Below are 5,655 nucleotides of genomic sequence, written 5' to 3'. Positions count from 1 at the left end.
ATGAATCTTTGCCAGTGCCTTCATATGCCTAATTAACGAGTCTCCTCCAAATTTTAGCCATTTCCATTTAGCCATTTGACCCCAACATCATCTTCTTCCCTTCTGGCCAGTATGTCAAGTTACAATGGAAGTGCCCCATAGGATTATTGGATTGTGCTGCATTTTGGCCAGTATAGTGGCCTTAGTGAGTGGTCAACCTCAGCCTAATATCATGCCAAAAGGTGCACTGTGGTGGTGACACCACAGCACAAACACCTTGCTGTTGGAGACTATTTGACTTTGGTGTGGTCACCTCATTGCTCCCCAGTGGTGTGTGTTGTGTCATTTCACCTTAGAACAGTATTTAGATAAGCTTAGACAAGGTTTGACAGCTTGAGGGGCAAGGCAAGGCCATGGACACGTTGTGACCATGGACATAGCATGCCAAAACAGAGCTTTGTGCGTTCGAGTTGATGTAAGCTTGATCACGGTGGATTCTATCTTGTCTTGAGGTGTCGGCAAGATCGACACTGCTCTCCCGCACGCTCTGGAACCCTCTCCCCCTCGTCCTCTTGCCCCTGGAGGTATGCACCAAAGGGAATCTCGCCATGGACTCGTGAAGCTACTTCCAATGTCGCGAGAGCTCCCTCCTGAGGGTAGTTACGCGTGCCCCGAGCCCCTCCTGTCGAGGAGCTAGTCTCCGCAATCCCATTCCTCCTCCTAATTGAGCTCCTGGAGCTCCCTGTCTCTCCAATGGACGAGAGCCCCATCAGAGCATCGTGGTGGTTCAAGCCCCAGGGTCTTCCCCCTCTCCCGTCCCCTCGGTCAGAGAAGCCCTAGGGCTCGCAAGGTCGCCGCCCCCTCCCGTTGGTCAGAGAGACCCCGACGGCGCCGCCCCCTGCAGCCGCTCGGCTGCCGTAGCCCTGTCGACGACGAGGGCACGGGAGGCCGCGCCAGGCGGTTCCGAGGCCACCCTCGGGCGCGGCACGGGGCTCCGACCCCTCAATGCTCGTCGTCCAGGCCCCGGGGGCCGCCGGTCATCGCCTGCGCCGGCCGGCCGAGCCTCCCCTGCTCTGGTTCGAAGGAAGAAGAAGAAGATCCAAGAGGAGAGAGAGAGAGAAAAAGGGGTGGGGCCCCGTGTAAGAGAAAGAAGAGGGAGTGGATAGGGTGGCCCCCACCCGTAAGAGAGAGAAGGAGGTCAACCCCCTGGGCCCGCGCGTTTTTAAGTGAAAGCGTAAATGGTGAAGTGCGCTTTCGGTTTACCGAAAGCGTATTTTCCAAAATACGCTTTTTGTTTCAGCCCAGCCGGACGGGTCGTGCCTCTCGCGATAGAAAAAAATAGAAAACGCGGGTTTTTTCCCTGTCCGAGAGACACGGGTCGTGCCTCTCGCGAAGGCAAAACTGTGCCTCTCGCAGAAGCAAAAACGTGCCTCTCGAGGAAAAAAAGCAGAAAACGCGTTTTTCCCCTTTTCGGGAGAGGCACGAAGGCAAAACGGTGCCTTTCGCGGAAGCAAAACCGTGCATCTCGTAAAAAACAGAAAACACGTGTTTTTCCTTTCCGAAAGGCACGGGGTGCCTCTCGCGAAGGCAAAACCGTGCCTTTCGTGAAAGCAAAACCGTGCCTCTCGCAAAAAAAAACACGTTTTTTTCCTTTCCGAGAGGCACGACCGTGCCTCTCGCAAAGACAAAACCATGCCTCTTGCTGAAGCAAAACCATGCCTCTCACAAAAAAATAGAAAACGAGTTTTTTCGCATAAAAAAAGAAAATGCGTTTTTTCACGAAAAAACAATTCGTCCAAAATTTACGAAAGACCGGTGAAAAACCGTAAGATAAAAAAAATCGGAAAAAAATAACTCAAAAAAGGCAAAAGCGCGTGCGGAAAAAAAATCCGAAAGAAACGATCAGAGCGCGACACGTTGCGGCGGCTGGAAATGCGACAAGTGGCGGCGCGCTGGAGTGGTCGCTAGAACGCTCGCAAGGGAGCGCTCGCGAACTAGTGGCTCCCGCGACCTATGCACTAAATAGGAGATGTCTGGTATACATAAGTTAGGTCTCATGTCCTCACATGTTAAAAAAAATTAGAACCGTGTATTTCTTTGTCTCCACAAGAAAAAAAAAGAAAAGGAGAAAAATAATGAGAACTTGAGTTAGGTCCTCCTGATCAGGTTATATTGGATGAACTACATCCACAAGTGAAATGTGCTTGCATGTAACGACTCGTGAATTAATCTGATGATGCCAAGTATGACATAAATGCATATCTAAGTGCTTACTGACAAAATGTACTCATCTATTATTTTACTATTTTTTCTAGGATGAAGGACGAAAATATTTGAAGGATCAAGGATAAATACTCCAGCACGAACAATTGTAATAGAACATAATGACCTGCTATTTGGAGGACCATTTTTTAGAAAACAATAAACGCTCACTTGTTAGAATTGGTGGTAGTATATTGTATATGTAGTACATAAAATGGATTTTAAATGTGCTTGAAATCAGAGATTAAATTTGGCGTCCAATAAACGACACCAAAGGATAAAAAGGAATGTAGTATATTGTATGTATATGTGACAATTAGAGAAATTCATATTAAAGATTTCTTAAACTGGTCCGTGGTAGAAAGAGAGAACTAGTTCATGCCTAGTTTGAGATATAGTACATGTATGGATTAAAACAAGAGCTAAAGTAGTGTAATAATAATCACAAGGAAACATCAGCACGTACAAAAGAAAATATAGGATATGATAATAGCCATAGGAACTCATTTAGGAATTATATGATATATGAACAGGTAGAAGCATAATTAAGAATATAATTACTTCCCTCGCAAAAAAAGAATATAATTACTTGCCTGGTCGACAATTTAGCTAACTCCCTACAAGCCTCTATATAAGAAGAGATAGTTCAATTCCAGTCATACAAACAAATAAAGTCTTATACAACGAAAGCACATGATGGCGCTAGCCAATAACAGAAACCTTAGTTCTTGGGCTGCCATATTCGCCGTTGCTCTTCTAGTCATGGCTACGGTTTCTTTCTACGAAGGAGTGTCAGGTTAGTGCACTAAGTCATGCAAGTATATACTTTTAGATGGATTGTATGCTAACGATATCGCTCATTTGTGAATATGAATGTATGTGTAGATGAAGTGATGAGCCATACCACTGGAAATACATGTGTGGCTGACTATGAATGTGATCTGGCATCGTGTGAAGCTAGGTGCCGGAACATGAAGATGGACCCAAGTGCAGCCCGCTGTGAGATAAAGGCTGGATTAGTTCCCTATTGTTGTTGCGCCCACGACTACACGGGGCACATCAGATATGAAAATAATGGAAAATGATCTTAGACCATAATTCATGTATCCTTCTGCATGATTGGTTAATAAGAATGATAAGCCGAGATTGCATGGCCACATATGTTGAAGTACTCTGTTTCTTTGACCATGTGTGTTTGTTACAAATTGATATATAGTTTCAATCAGATTCAAATATTATATCCCGCACATGTTTTCTATGTTTGGATTTCCTAATGGACTCAACTTACCGTAAGACGCTTGGTTTGTTGTTGAAAAGGTCGGTTTGGATTGAAGAAGAGGTAGCTAAAAAGTGCTACATCCGTCCTAAAATAAGTGACTCAACTTTGTACTAAAGTTAGTGCAAAGTTGAGTCATTTTTGAGTCACTTATTTTGGGAAGGAGGAAGTATCATGTAGTTTTCACAAAAAATGTATCATGTACTCCCTCTGTAAAGAAATATAAGAGTAAAACACCAAACACTCTTATATTACTTTAAAGAGGGAGTAGTAAATTGTGGAGTAGATCTCAATGTTAATTATCGATAGTGGAATTACAGAGGCTAGAAATAAACACTAAAAAACCACTAACTATGTGATCCCTGTCTCTCTCTCCTAGAATCACCCCTGTATGCGCAAACCTAGCCAACATGCAAACACACGCACGAAGCTACTCCTTCTTTATCTAAATACTTATAGTTGAAAAAAACTAGTCTAGTTCTCCGTAACTACAAGTATTTAAATATAGAGGGAGTAGCTAACAACCTCATACGCAACTAGCTAGCACACGGGCTCTCTCGGTCTTCTACCGACCGTTTATCTTGAGCACTTACACTGCACATTATATTAATATTGGTGCTAACATAGTTTATATTGTGAGAAATCAGTTGGTAAGTATGCATGCTAACTATCCTGTGTTGGGTAACATAGCAAAAATTCAAAATTTTCCTACTCCATATTCAAATGTTCCTATGAAGAGACCAGCAACGAGAGAGGGGTGAGAGCATCTTCATACCTTTGAAGATCGCTAGGCGGAAGCGTTGCTAGAACGCGGTTGATGGTGTCGTACTTGCTGCGCGGTGTGATTCCGATCTAGTGCCGAACCCCGGCACATCCGCGTTTAACGCACTGCAGTCCGGTGACGTCTCCCGCACCTTGATCCAGCAAGGAGGAGGGAGAGGTTGGGGAAGAGCTCCGGCAGCACGACGGCGTGGTGGCGATGGAGCGATGAGGTCTCCCGACAGGGCTTCGCCAAGCACCATGGGAGAGGAAGAAGAAGAGAGTCAGGGCTGCGTCGAGAGAGAGAGAAATTCCCGTATCTCCAATGGCCAAAAACCCCGCTATATATAGGGGGAAGGGGAGGGTGGCGCCCACCTTAGGGTTCCCACCCCTAAGGGGTGCGGCAGCCCTAGATGAGGGGAGGAGGTGGCGGCCAGGAGGGGAGGAGGGGGTGGCGCACCCCCTGGTGGGCCTTAGGCCCACCAGCGCTAGGGTTTCCCCCTTTTCCCTCTCTTGGGCGCGTTGGGCTGGGTGTGGGGGGCGCACCATTCCACCCAGGGGCTGGTTCCCTCTCACACTTGACCCATGTAGCCTCCTGGGGCTGGTGTCCCCTCCTGGTGGGCCTCCGGAACCCTTCCGGTGGTCTCGACACTTTGTCGGTGGTGTCCGAAACATTTCCGGCGTTCAAACCCATCCATCCTATATATCTTTACCTCCGGACTATTCCGGAGCTCCTCCTGACGTCCGGGATCTCATCTGGGACTCCGAACAACCTTCGGTAACCTTGTATAACAATTCCCTATAACCCCAACGTCATCGAACCTTAAGTGTGTAGGCCCTATGGGTTCGGGAGGCATGCAGACATGACCGAGACACCTCTCCGGCCAGTAACCATCAGCGGGGTGTGGATACCCATGGTGGCTCCCACATGTTCCACGATGATCTCATCGGATGAACCACGATGTCAAGGATTCAATCAATCCCGTATACAATTCCCTTTGTTTGTCGGTATAGAACTTGCTCGAGATTCGATCCTCGGTATACCTATACCTTGTTCAATCTCGTTACCGGTAAGTCTCTTTACTCGTTCTATAGCACATCATCCCGTGACTAACTCCTTAGTCACATTGAGCTCATTATGATGATGTTCTACCGAGTGGGCCCAGAGATACCTCTCCGTCACATGGAGTGACAAATCCCGATCTCGATTCGTACCAACCCAACATACACTTTCGGAGATACCCGTAGTGCACCTTTATAGTCACCCAGTTACATTGTGACGTTTGATACACCTAAAGCACTCCTACGGTATCCGGGAGTTGCACAATCTCACGGTCGAAGGAAAAGACACTTGACATTAGAAAAGCTTTAGCATACGA

General features: G+C 46.8%; 1 long non-coding RNA gene across 1 annotated transcript; it reads left to right on the top strand.

Annotated features, from left to right (window-relative positions):
• The first annotated feature begins 2,931 nt into the window (after positions 1 to 2,931).
• LOC123401175 lies at positions 2,932 to 3,398 on the top strand. Its single transcript, XR_006611047.1, has 2 exons — positions 2,932 to 3,037; positions 3,127 to 3,398. It is a non-coding gene; the product is annotated as an uncharacterized LOC123401175 (long non-coding RNA).
• Positions 3,399 to 5,655: the final 2,257 nt, after the last annotated feature.

This window comes from Hordeum vulgare, chromosome 6H, assembly GCF_904849725.1.
Source record: "Hordeum vulgare subsp. vulgare chromosome 6H, MorexV3_pseudomolecules_assembly, whole genome shotgun sequence".
Classification (NCBI taxonomy): domain Eukaryota; kingdom Viridiplantae; phylum Streptophyta; class Magnoliopsida; order Poales; family Poaceae; genus Hordeum; species Hordeum vulgare.
Note: the sequence above shows the minus strand (reverse complement) of the source record. Positions and strands in the feature narration are given on the sequence as shown.